We start from the raw sequence: 14,214 nt of genomic DNA, 5'->3' as shown, positions 1-14,214 counted from the left end.
AGTTACTCTCAACGGTGGCTTCTTTCAGAATGTTCCTTGCACTCTGCCTGCATGTTAATGGAAGGTGTTAATTAGAAGAACGGTAATAGAACAGTTTATGCTTGTAAACGCATCTTGTGTAAGGAACTTGTGAAATGAGAAGAAACAGGCCAGATCATTGAAATGAATAAGTTCTAATTACTGTTTCTGAGACTGCTAACGTGACCATTATTGCCAAGAACAGAGCACAGAAATTTCAGAAAGTCAAATGAGTAACTTAAAGTAATCTATAAAATGAGCCAAATTCTGCTCTCAAATATGAGCTCCCAACTCCCGCAAAAGTTAATGGAAGTTGTGCATGTTTACCTGAAGGTAGAATTTAGCTGTACTTATGTACTTATACCTTTAAGCTTGTATAGGAATGTAGATTCTTCTTCGACATCCATTGAAGTCAATGGAAGTCTAGTTGTACTGAGCTCTTGCCCATCTGCAAAGTGGGTGCAGAATGTTAAGATCATAACTGTAATGGTTTACAAGCCGTTTGCTCAAGTTTAATAATGACAACAAGGTGCAATGGGAAAAATCATATCCATAGTATAAAAATGCAGGGCCATATTCTATCCCGAAGTAAACCCATGCAATCTAATGGGAATCAATTGGGGATATATCAGGGATGAATATATGCTCAAGTAAATGTATATTGAAATACCTTTGGTGCTGGGACAATAGCTTATAAAACAAAAGATCAGAAGATAATGGAAGAAAACGTCAGAACAAAAAACCCCAGTAAATAACCAGAATGATGGAGAAATGTAAAGGGGAAATGCTGGTAGAGGAAATACAGCTAGCAAAGAATAAAGTGAGAAAGAGAAGAAGAGGCACTTCTGTTTGTTGCATGTTGCTATTTATTGGTGCTTACAAAGTGGTAGGATGAATACCCAGCTTACTGAAGAATGTAATTTGATTACTTCCCTCCTGGCTGCATTTATTATATTTGTGGAATGCTTTGTACTTCACGTATTACACACTGTTGGAGCTGAACAGTAAATATATATATATATAAGTACACATATTCATGACTTATAAGTATTCATGGTAAACAGCAAACTATGCGTTTGCTATAGTTTGTGCTACCAAAGATGATACAGTGCAAATCTTTCTCCACATATTCAGACAAGAGGCTCAGCAACTTATGCATCCAGAAGTACGAGTTCCTTTATAATTATATTGTTATAATCGTTGTAACTTTCTCTTATGGAGTTTGGCAGAGACAAAACTTGCTTTTTTTACTCATACATGTAAGTCAGCCAGTGGGACTACACACATACATAAGAGAAGTAGGGTTTGTCCTAACATTTTACTATGTCTTTTATTTTAATTTTTAGTTGGTATAGTAGGCTTTATGGAAGAGTCTAGATAAAACTGAAACACTAAACACTTGGTGTTTAAAATGTGGATACAATATATACATAATAGAGAACACAACACAATAGCTTATCCACAGCTGTTCTCTGCTAAAACTTAAGGATGGGATTTTCAAAGTTCCCTGTCATTGGATGAAATGTCCATTGACTTCAGTGAGATCAGTGTTACACCAGCACTGAATGCTCTTCAAAAATCCTACCCAAAGGGCCCTGTTATCCCCTCTAACAGGGAAAATAGAGAGACTAAAGCTGGAAGGTTCTGTTTAGTTAACTCCGTGGAGTTTCTGAAGCATCATTTCCTCCATGGGGATGAGCTGACGCTGCATAGGGGTTAAAGTTGCCATTTTTGTGCCTACATCATATTGGGGATAGTACTGTATAGCCTTTAGAATATCAGCATGCTGTCCCTAGCATGCTTTATCCTCCACAGTGGAACGCTATAGAGGGGACCCCAATGCCTGATTACCTTGATGAGCATGAGATTAAAGAAATAGGGGGCAAGGGATGAGGCTAAAGAGGTGGGTCTGCAAAGTCAAGAGGAGTTGGCAAAGGCGGGGACATTCATGGTTCTGGAGCTGCATCTGATGGCATTCCCAAGGGGCATGATTTGCCAGTTGAGTACATAGTTAGCCTCCAGATATCTCATCCATATCCTGCTATTGCCCACAGGCGCTCAAGGTTTTCAAACTGCGCTTTGTCATTGTCTTGAACCTTTTTGCTGTATACCCACAGAATGATTCTGAAATTGTGGCTTAGTTATTGCTGCTCTTTGGCCCAGCCTAGCAAAGGCAGACAGGGTTTTGTTTCTATCACACTACTATGGTAGCAAAATAATTGGCAGACAGACACTCAAATATAGCTGTTTCACCTGCATCTCTTAAATAAGTCTCCTTGTTTCTCAAATATTTCACTTTTAATCTTTCATTTCAGTCTCACCTTGCTATTTCCTGTTATTGCTCTGAATTTTGCTGATTTGACATTAAAGTATGAAATGCTGAGCGCATTAAATAAGATTTATTTCTGCCATAAACAAGTGTTCTTGTGAAATACAGAAGCGATAAGACAGAGGGAACATTTTCTTCTGGAGTAAGATTTTTTTTCTTTGCTTTGAAGAAAGGATTTGAGGATAATCACTATTAGAGGCCTTTTGTTTGAGATCTCTCTCCCTCTCTCTCTCCCTCTCTCTCTGTATAGACAACATAATATAATTGTTTGTGTAAACACACACTTTTTTCCCTTCTTGCTTTATATCATATTTTGGAGTGTGTGCTTCTTTGTGTGATAAGTGGTAAATGTATACACTTTCCATTTGCTTTTAAATAGGCTGTTTTTAATCTTCACAGCTATGTAGGTTGTTTCATTAGATGGGTAATAGTGATGGTGGAGGCATACTAAGAATTCTATAAAAATATCTTGAAGTTCAGGCTATTACATCCTGGATAAACATCATAAGAAATAGAAGTAAAGGAGTCTTATTATTCATCCAAAGTGGAGCAGAAGGAATGGGGGCAAGGGCAGAAGATGGCATATAAAAGTGAGTATCAGATGAGAGGAAAATGTGTACAACAGGTTGCACTTGATTGTATTTGAAAAGCAACCAGAAACCACTTCTCCCCGTCCCCCAATATCCTGTATGTTCATCCAGGCTGGAGAATGGGAATGCAAAGCTAGAGAGCAGGTGAGAGTAGCAGCTGGATGGTAGTAAATGCAACTTCTGAAAAATAACTATTAAATTGTGTGAACTGAAGGATGGGAGATGGAAGAGAGGGAACTGGGAGGATACAAAAAAAAGGGGTATGGAAGGGAAAGGTGGGAAAGAAGGGAAACAAATGGTGAATAAGGAGGGAAATTCAGTGCTGAAGGAAGTATCAGAAAATGGTGGCCTGTGCCACATTCTAATATATTTTTATCTTAATATCTTTTTATTCCATCAACTCTGATTTCCATATTGCATTATTTGGACTTTGTGTGTGGTTATTACTCCACTGCTGCACCATTACAACTAACTTGTATCTGAGTATGCAGGTAGCATCTTAGGGCAGGTCTACACTACAAACTTGCAGCGGTGCAGCTGCACCAGTGAAGACGCTATAAGCCCACGGAAGAGAGCTCTCCCCTCGACTTAACTCCACTTCTGTGAGAGGTGGTAGCTTCTGTCGCTAACATAGCACTGTCTACATCGGGGTGGGGGTGAGACGGGTTGAGGTCAGTATAACTATGATGCTCAGAGTGTGGGATTTTTCACAGCGACATACTTTGGTATAACTAAGTGTGTAGTGTAGCCCTGGCCTTAGTCTCATGTAGCTTTGTCAATAAAAGCTAGGGTGTGTGTGGGGTGGGGAGGGGGGAAGTGTCAGTTTAATATGCCTTTTTTCAAAGTCAGATCCTGTAATTTCTGTTCATAAAAAGCTCCCACTGACTTTGGGTGTTTGGAAAGCTCTTAGGAACTTCTAGATCAGCTTGTCTTTGCTACGAAGTATAACCAAGTACTGTACTGTAACTTTCCTCTGCTACAGACTTCAACCAAGTAATCTGCTATAGAGTACATCCAAGTGCAAAGACTATAGGCCTGTTGGCTAGGTTTCTAGTTGTGACAGTATTTCTTATAGCTACAGCCAGTTTGAATCAGAAGAAGAAAGAACTGTGAAGAAAAGGATGGAGTTTACAGTTTCTTCTCAATGCTATAGTTTCTCTGAGTTGTCTTTGGGGTGGAGTTTTTGCCTCCTCACCCTGCTCTATTGAATGCTATTAAAATAAAATTTGGGCATTTCTGGAGGTATTCATTATTCAGCCCCCTAATTTAAAAAGAGGGCAGCCTGTAAAGCCTCTTGACATAGGGAGAAAGTATCAATTAGCAGTGAACTCTCAGCACTGAGACACTAGAAGAGAACTGGGGAGGGCAATGGTAGCCTGCCAGGAAATACACAGATGCCACAGTGGTTCGGTGAAAATCTCAGCATATAATTTGGCTACTCAGTGGGAAGGAACCCACACAATGCTAGGTTGGGCAGAGCAAAACACTAGTGAAGTAATGTGAAGCAGCTGTGAGCGTCAGATCTACTTTGGTTGTTGATCTCCTGTGTGTTCCAAGCAATGCCTTGGATACCTGTTTCTAGTAGCATTATTGCATATAAAACAAGAATGTTGCACCTTTTATTAGTGTGTTTGCCGGATGAACACCATAATGGTTCATCCCTTATGCTGAGACTCAAGTGTCTCCAGCTTTGCTGGCAGTCTAGTGTGATTATCATAATGTATTTTTAGTGAACTCTGTCAGCAGAGCACTGTATGGCTAATCAAGCACTCATTGGGGATAAACGGTAGATTTAATATTCTTATCAGGCTGCTGAAGCTTAGAAGTTACTGACCCTTTTTCCACTTATATCAAAGCCACTCACAATGCTGCCAGTTTGTAGAAAATTCATTTTCTTTTCACGTCTGGATGCACTTGATGATACATAGAAACAGAAAAACTGAACGTGGGAAGGACTGAGGGCCATTATTTCCTGAGGTACTAATGCACTTGCAGGATATTAATCCTGTTGGATACACCAACCTGATCCTCATAGTTTTATCTATATCTATAAAAAGGAGCTGTATCTATAACGATCAATTATTTGAATCTCAATGATTCAAAAACTCCCAGTATTCTCAAATAGGGTCTGATGTCTATTGATTAAAGTGAAGTCTATTAATCTCTATCTAATCTTGTGCAATGTGCCAAATGATGTCTGGGTAATCTAAATTGTAGTGTAGATAATCACCGATAACCTGCTATCATCTATCCCCCACAAAATTCTCCAGCAATGTTCTCCTATTTCAGTTTCAATATCCATATCCCAGGAAAAAAGTGATACCCTTTTAGATTTTTATACACGGAAAGAAGATGCAAATGTGCATTTACTTTCTATGAAACAACCATAAATCATTTGACAATGTCCCACTGTGGGGGTGTCTATACTAGACTTTATCTTGAGTTAACTGATCGCCAATTGACTTGGGGTAGTTAACTCATGTGTAATGGCTAGTGGACTCTTCACGCCTGTTTGATCTAGACTACAAATGTTTGTGCTTCATCCTGGGTAAAGCAAAGATAAAAAAGTGGTGCATTTTCAAATGGTATGGGATTGAGGCCTAATGTAGGTTTGAATATTTAAAGTCCAGTACAAATGTTTGTAGCCTGGTACACACACGTAGGGAGTCCCCACACACGTCTTTACAACTTCATGTGTTGTTAACCTCAAGTTACTTAGCAATCAATTAACTCAAAATTAATACACCTCTACCTTGATATAACGCTGTCCTCAGGAGCCAAAAAATCTTACCGCATTATAGGTGAAACTGCGTTATATCGAACTTGCTTTGATCCACCGGAGTGTGCAGCCCCGCCCCCACGGAGCACTGCTTTACTGCGTTATATCCAATTTTGTGTTATATCGGGTCATGTTATTTCAAGGTAGAGGTGTATCTAGTGTAGTGTAGACCAGGGCCGCCCGGGGGGGGGGGGGGGCGGGCAAGTGGGGCAATTTGCCCCGGGCCCCACAGGGGCCCCCATGAGAGTTTTTCAGGGCCCCTGGAGCGGGGTCCTTCACTCACTCTGGGGGCCCCGGAAAACTCTTGCAGGGCCCGGACCCCTGGAGCCTCTTCTGCTCCGGGTCTTCAGCGGCAATTCGGCGGTGGGGGGTCCTTCTGCTCCAGGACCCGCCGCCAAAGTGCCAGGTCTTCAGCGGCAATTCCGCAGCATGGGCCCCCCACCACTGAAGATCCCAGGCCCCCTGAATCCTCTGGGCAGCCCTGGTGTAGACAAAACCTTATTAGAGGAGACTTGAAGCTTGTTAGTTAAAAGACTCTGAATCCTGGTCTACACTTAAAATTTAGATTGACCTAGTGACCTTACTCAGGGCTCCCTGAGTAGTGGTGTTAAGCTGACCAAGCCCCCGGAGTATAGGTGACTATGTCGAGGGAAGAATCCTTCTGTTTACCTAAGCCTGAGCTACACTATAGACTCACACACCCCTGAGTGATGCAGTCATACTAATCTAACCCCTGGTGTAGACAGTGCTATGTCAGTGGGAGAGCTTCTGACATCAACACAGCTACTGCCTCTTGTGGAGGTGGATGAACTATGCTGCTGGTAGAAGCTCTCCTTTGGCGTAGTAGTGTCCTTACTAAAGCACTACAGGGGCACAGCCATTGCAGCTTTGTAAGTGTAGACCTGTCTCAGCTACTGCTGCTCATGGAGCTGGATTATCTAGGAGCGTGTTTCTCAAACAGCCCGTATTGGACTGGAGCGGCGAACCGCGGCCAGTGGGAGTTGCGATCGGCCAGACCTGCAGATGGGGCAGGTAAACAAACCGTCTGGCCCGCTAGGAGCTTTCCCTACACAAGCGGCAACCCATGTTTGAGAAACACTGATCTAGGACTTGTTTAGACTTAGCATGCTGTACACTTGTCTACACTTAAAAAGCACAGGTGTAGCACTTCCGGTCGGTGTAAATAATCCATCTCCCTGTGAAGCAGTAGCTAGGTTCATCGACCTAGCACTGTCTATACCGGGGGTTAGGTTACCTTAACTATGCTGATCCAGGGTGTGAATTTTTCACAGACCTGAGCGACGTAGTTAAGCTAATTTAATTTTCTAGTGTAGATTAGGCCTTACATAGACTGGAAAAAACATGCCATACCATTGTTTGGTGCAGTGGTTTCTGGGAAGTGATGGGTGCTCCTTTGTCCTCATTGAAAGGCTGGCTGTGAGTGTTTCCCACACGCTCAACATATTTCAATAGCACATATAGCAATACTTCATAACTTCACATATACTCCAACAGCATATTATTGTTCATCAAAAGAAGACTTTTAAAATGATACCTCACAAAACATATTATATTTATATGACAGTAGTGAATATGTGAGTTCCATGGTGCTACTTTGAGGGACAGTGTTACAATCATGTTTTGCCATGCAGGACTGCAGCTCTTGGCAGTGTGCAGAAGATAGTGGATAGATTTTCAGCAATGTGGTTTCTGAACTTCAGTGGGGTGATAGATAGCTTACACATCCCTATTTTGGCACCAGCCCACCTTGCCAGAGTACATCAGCAGAAAAAGCTTGTTTTCTATGGCCATGCAAGCATTGGTGGATCACCAATATGAATGTTGGCTGGTGAAGGAATGTGCATGATGTCTGCATTTTGATGAACACAAGACGGTTCAGAAAACTGCAAGCAGGGACTTTCTTTCCCAACCAGTGGATTGCCATTGATGATATTAAAATGACAATAGTGATCCCGAAGGCCTCAGAATATCCCTGGCTCATGCTGCCATACACCTGACACCCCAACAGCCCAAAGGAAAGTTTCAACTACCAGCTCAACAGGTGCAGAATGACAACTGAATGTGCGGTTGATAGATTGAAGCGGTTTGGATCTCAGTGATATCCAAATGGTTATAGCTCCCTATTGTGTGAGGTAAAGAGAGGAAAAGTTGCTGTCAGGTTAAAGGTGGAGGGGCTGTTTGCTGAATTTCAACAGCCAAGCACCAGGGCCATACAAGACACAATGTGTATGTTGATAAATTGTATGGTCGGTTGCTTGACCACATGTTGGTTTGTTATGAAACATTCAAGACTCAAAATAATCAATATCAGTCAGGTTTATTGCTAAAAGCTGATGATAATATAGCACAGAAGAAAGATTTCAGTATATCACCAGTCTCCAGGAAGCCATCTTGTGCAGCATTATTACATTCACCTAACACAGAAAGTATGCTCCCAAGTTATGCATATCAGCCAGGAGTATTTAGGGGATGAATTCTAAGTTACAAAACTCTTTATATGTCACTAAAATCTAACCCATGAGGCCATCCCAGTTGTTCTGTATCATTCCTTACCTTTGTTTTGGTTCCTAGCATTCCAGGTACTGGTCTGCAAGGTACGTCGTAGCTTGAACTAAGATCTAGAACAAATGTTTTGATTTTGAAATGTTTCCTATCTGCTTATGCCAAAGGCTGAGTTGTACTATTGCAGGGTATTTTGGGATGTCGCTTAGCATGAATGAATGATATGAATGTAGGCCGGGTCAGTTCTTGTATCTGCCAGGCATTCATATAATGTGGTATATGCTTACCTAAAATAAGTGGTTGCTAACATGGAGCTATGCAGTTACAGGAGGCTTTGAAAGAGTATTTTAATAGTCAGCCACATTAATGGACTGTGTTTGACTGACTGCGCTCTGGTCCTGAAGATTATTGGCTGTTAGGAATTGTGTAGTGCCTGCTGTATAGTTATATTTATAACACTGCGTGTCTTTTTAATGAATCTATGAATTATGTGGTGCTTGCTGTACATTACACATGACTAGGTGTTTTCTTGAACCTATAAGTTCTGTGGTACTGTACACTTACAAGTCCTGGGTGCTTGAGTACTGCTATACATTCAGCAGCTGGAGGATTGTTACTGTTAATATAGGTAACACAGTGTCTACACTAGCACTGGATTCACCTGTTAGGTTGACCATAACTCAATGTTTTTTGAGGGTGGTTTTACTGTGTTCTTAATGGGGTGCTTATGTAGGTCAGAGACAAATCTGAGCTACACACACACAAATAGGGCAATACAAGGCAACTTTTGTCAGCCTACCTTTGTAATATAGACCTGGCCTAAAACCACCATCTTGAATATCACCAAGAAATCTGGTAGGTAGTCACTGAAGATCATGAGTCAACAGTTTACAGTCCATGCATTTCATTTATATTTGTATCATAATTGGTTTCCAATGTACTAAAGGTAGAATAAGTAGTGAATTTTAATATGGGGAAAGAATTAACATTAAGAAAGGAGAATTATTCACCCTCTGATCTATTTACCTTCTCTTGAGTCTTCACTGGGATGTGTGAGAATTATAGTATGTATTCACTGTATAGATTCAGAAAATGTTGCCTTGGAAAATTGAAAATATTTAGTTCATCATGAGTAAATTTCCCCATATTCTCCTATTTTTAAAAGTGTTTGTTTATAGGTGTATGCAGGATGCAGTTTTGCTTTTCTCCGTCATTAGTATTAATATTTGGCAGCCAGATTTTTTCACTCAGTAGTATGACATTATGGGAAGAAGATACTAATTTCTTACAATGGTATCATGCCTTTCATTCAAAGGATTCCATAGTGTTTAAAAAACTATATGCTGTACAGTGGGACCAACATTTACAAAACTGGGTGCCTTAAGTTAAGCACTAATATTGATGTTTAGATACTCAAGCACCTTTAAAAATCTTAGCCTTAAATATGTGGTTTAATTTTCAGTTGTGCTGAACAGCTGCAGCTCCTGTTGACCTAAATAAAAACAACAGGTACTCAGCACCTTTGAAAGTGAGGGCATACTTATTTACATGCTGAAATTGGTCTATAATTACTTTATTCACCACTGAAATGTAGGGTAGACTATACATGTAAAAGGGCTACATCTGAAGCTCACTGAAGCTAATTAAAAGACTCCCCATTGGCTTCAGTGTGTTTTGTCTAAGGTCCTAATAGCACACAACACTGCTCCACACTGCTCCAAACAAGATTCCACCTTGGGAGGAATGGAGAAAATGAGCATTTTTATCAAAAGTTATGATACCCAAACAACTGTAACTGTATCCTGAAGTGACACCCATCAATAACCATACGTTTGTTAATGCATTTTAGTGTATGTGGCCCCAGATTAGATTAAACTGGTTATTAAATACACATTATATTTCCCCTTGTTATTCTTCATAGTAGAAAGTCTTCAGCTTCTGCTGAAAAAGAAAAAGTTTTACAGAGAATCCACTTTTAAAATGGTTGCCATCTCCCATTGTCCCTAATAGGCCAGAAACTACAAGCTGCCCTCAGCTGGTTATTTTGAGGGGGGGGAAAAGGGCATCCATCTCTGCCATCTTCCCTGGCTTCATTTTCATTGTGAATAATGGGAGGTGGTGGCCATTTTGAAAGAAAAAAGTATTTGTTTCTCTGAAGGACAAGAGTTTGTACACCAACCTGTGCTGAAGGAGAACTTTAGTTGTGACAAATAGTGGCTTAAATGATCATTTATCCTAAATATTTTTTTCCAAAGGTGACCTTTTGCACTAGATCTACTCAACAGGAGGGAATGGGGAAATAGGGTCTGTGTCTGTGTGGATATGCAGGCAGGAAAGAGGGAATTTGGTGTGCACCTGTTGCACAGAGAAACAGAGATGGTGCAGGAGGAAGGCGAAACTTAGGTGTGTAGTGGAAGAGGTTTGAGGAGAACAGGAGGGAGAGAGAATTTCGGGTGTGGATTCCAGTCACTTTGCATTGCTCTGGCAAAAAAGAAACAACTATTTTTGTGTCTCTTAGTTAAAGGGCACCCTTCAAGAAATTTAGCACCTGGTGTGAGACTTTTTTGTTGAAATTATCTTAATAACAAAGATGCTTCAGACTTCCCATATAACTTAAACTCACTGAAGTCCTGTGTGTAGGTTACACCTAAAGACTTTTTTTGGTAGGATTAATTCTTAAACTAATAAGAGATTTTGCTAAAAAAAAATTCTGTACTCAGTCAATAAGTGCTATAATTTTGGGGAGGAAACACTATGTTGTTATGCATCATAAAAGTCTGAATTCCAGTTTTAAGTGTAAAATTCAAACAAAATATGGAGCCAAAAACTGACATCTCCATAATTCCCCAAAATTCTGTTTGACATATATATGTGTAGCAATATTGTGTCTTTCAGCTACCAACAACATTGCTACTTTTTAGAAATTTCTTAGCACTGGCTGACTAGTTAAAATAAGTTTTTATTTTCTCTCTATCTGTGCTGGTACTCTTACATTTCAGCTATTTTAACACCTGCTGTCTCTCTCACACTTATGCACCTCTTCGCTGGAAGAATATTCAAAATGAAAAACTGCTTTGATAGCAAATGTTTGGTTTTTGCAAATATTGTTATGGATATCCTGAAGATCTGTTAGCAGCAGATTTTATTCTTTTTTGTAGGAAGCCTAGGTATGGCTCATTCTCTGTATTCATAATATGTTAATTCTGGCTGCTGTTTGCCAGATTTTTCTGTTCTGCAAATGGAAAAATTTAAATAGTAACAAAGCTTCTAGGCAGAAAGTGAATAATATTGTATCCAATTGCAATTGAAAGGAAAATTAGGTAGAATGTAAGGACACTGGGGTTAGCATCAGTACTCTTGCAAAAAGTGTCATGAGCTCTATGATGAATGACAGTGGTCTGGACCTTATGTCTAATCAAGAAGACAAAACCTCTAGCAGTATAGTGCCCCCAGACACTAGGCTGAGGCATTTGTTCAATATTGAGGCAATGGGAAGATTGCCACCTACTGAGTCACCACTGCCATTTCTTGCAGCACCTAAATATCTCCTATCCAAGGGTAATCTTGCTTCAGTGGTGAATCCAGATGAAAACACAGCCTGGGTTGGAAAAGCTGAAATATTAGCACTGCATTTGCAAAGATCTTGGACTACTTTTAGAGAGCACTGTTATGGACCTGTGTGTGTTTAATAAAATGCTTGAACTATCTGCATAAAGTAATCTATACTTTCATTTTAAAAATAATGGTGCTGGGTGCTCAATGTATGCATTGCATCCCGTGATCTGTCATGCATACTCTGAGCATGCTGGCAGAATTAATTTTTTTTTCATGTCTAAGAATGTGTTTCCTGGTTTGTCAGACACTCAGGCAAAAGCTCCCTGGCAGACAGTAGAATTGTTCTTTTGAGAAGTGAAAGTTCAGCAGACACAGGCAAGGGCTCTCTCATGGATTTGAGCTGCTCACAATTCTTATTGTATGAATGCTTTTCCTTTTCATGTCTTTAGAAAGAAAACATTCATAGTTCATGTGTCTGTTAGGAGTGAAGTCTGAAACCAGCTCTTCTCTAGCAATTATATAATGGCACTGAAGTAATGTTCTGAGATACCATTGGTGTGTCAAAGTAACTTTAAATAAATTCACAATTCACTTCAGTTACTTCTATTCATTTAACTAGGGTTAGTAAAGGAAAGATTTAGCTCAGAATGTATTTACATCTCTGAGAGGAAAAAAGGTCTGGCAATATTCATCATGCACAACCTGATTACACATACTTCCTCCTATGATGGGTAATTGGCTTTCCTGAAGTCACCAAGAATTAGCACATTTGATGATTAAATAAATATATTGTAGGAATTTCTTTTTAATAAATGTACTTCTTGTTACCTCATTATGATATCCAGACTATTCATAGTAACCTATAGATGAAGATAAATTGTGAAGATTACAAATTAGTATTAGGCTCATGAACACCTTAGTTCTGTCAAGGTGGGTCAAGTAGCCACCACATCCACTGCATTGATGGAAGTTTATTTTAATCTTGTATTGTATTAATGTGAGCTTTTTATGTAACCGAACAGCATAATTGTCAAAGAAAAGGCATGGGATGACGCTTGGGAGACTGCGAGTGAAAGTGGTCCATGAATGGACCTCTCTGTTCGGAGGTTAGTCACAACATAAAAAAGCATTAAGAACCACTCTGTTAATTCAAATATATGCCTATTTTGCACCATGTCACTGAAGGAAATGAGAATAAGTATGAAACTTGCAAAGCAGCTAAAGTAGAATGCATCTCTAAAACATATAAAAAGCACAGGGCTGAAACTGGACAAAGCCTTCCATCATTCTCACCTTTCAGTTTATTCCCAAGGAGATTGCTGTTTGAGTTACTGAAAGATGCTTTTCTATATTAAAAAGGACTTCTGTTACCAGTTCCTTAGTTTATCGTTGACTCATTCAAATGGAACCCAATAGAGCAACAGCATTTTATTTGGAAAGACATTCTGGGGCTTAACTGTTTTGGCAGTATAACTTTCCTCTGGCTTTGGGAGCGCTCCCACCCACCTCCCCATCTTTTTACCATGCAAATGTGCCCAGTGAGGGATTCAGTTGGAAATTACCATGAGAATGAATCCCTGAAAGCAAGAGCCTTAGGTATGCCCCAGCATACACATTCACACAGGCTGGAGTGAAAAGCTTTCTGGGAATTGCTAAGCATGCAAAGTGACTACTTTAATCTTACTTTTTGCATTAATGTTTTCAAGATGAACATGCATTCCTAAAAGTATTTGAGATACTGCTTGTTTGAGGCCATCTCTGTGTTTTCTAGCTGATATAATCTTGTCGGATACAAAGTTGAAACTTTCCCACACATAAATGTAATGAAATTTGACTCTAATATTCACTCCTTTTAGTTCCTTCTTCCTGCCAGTATGAACTACTATAGGCTGATTTCCAGCAAGTAATAGTTTTTTATTTCTTGAATACGGGTATTATTAATGTTAAAAAAAAAGGCTCCCTCATGCACTATTTCTTCTCCCAGTCTATTTCATTTTTTAGTCCAATTTTCTAAGGCTTTCTGACTAATCCAACCCCCTTTGAGCCAATGTAATTTAATACTATTTGTTTTTGGTGTATTCAATTCCACCTGCTTTCTGGCATCCTGGTTATGTTTTCCTGCGTATCATTAGTAAAGATAAGATTTTGTCATAGAGGTCATGTATTCTGTGACTTTCAGAGACCTCTGTGAAATTTTTTGCTTTGGTTTCAGATGCAACATTTTTATTAGTCACGTGAAAAAGGGGTACCAAAATGAACAAAGACTTGATGGATCAGAACCATGGTGATTGGCTGATTTGGGCATTGGCATTGGTGGCAGCAGTAAAGGAGCCCTGAAAAGAGGTCTGGTGAAAAGGCAGAACTGAATGATTGAGTTGTTTGGGTGGAGCAATATTGATTAGAGGAGACAAACTAAACAA

The sequence above is a fragment of the Mauremys reevesii genome, linkage group 1, assembly GCF_016161935.1.
Source record: "Mauremys reevesii isolate NIE-2019 linkage group 1, ASM1616193v1, whole genome shotgun sequence".
NCBI lineage: Eukaryota > Metazoa > Chordata > Testudines > Geoemydidae > Mauremys > Mauremys reevesii.
This window is presented reverse-complemented; position numbering follows the sequence as displayed.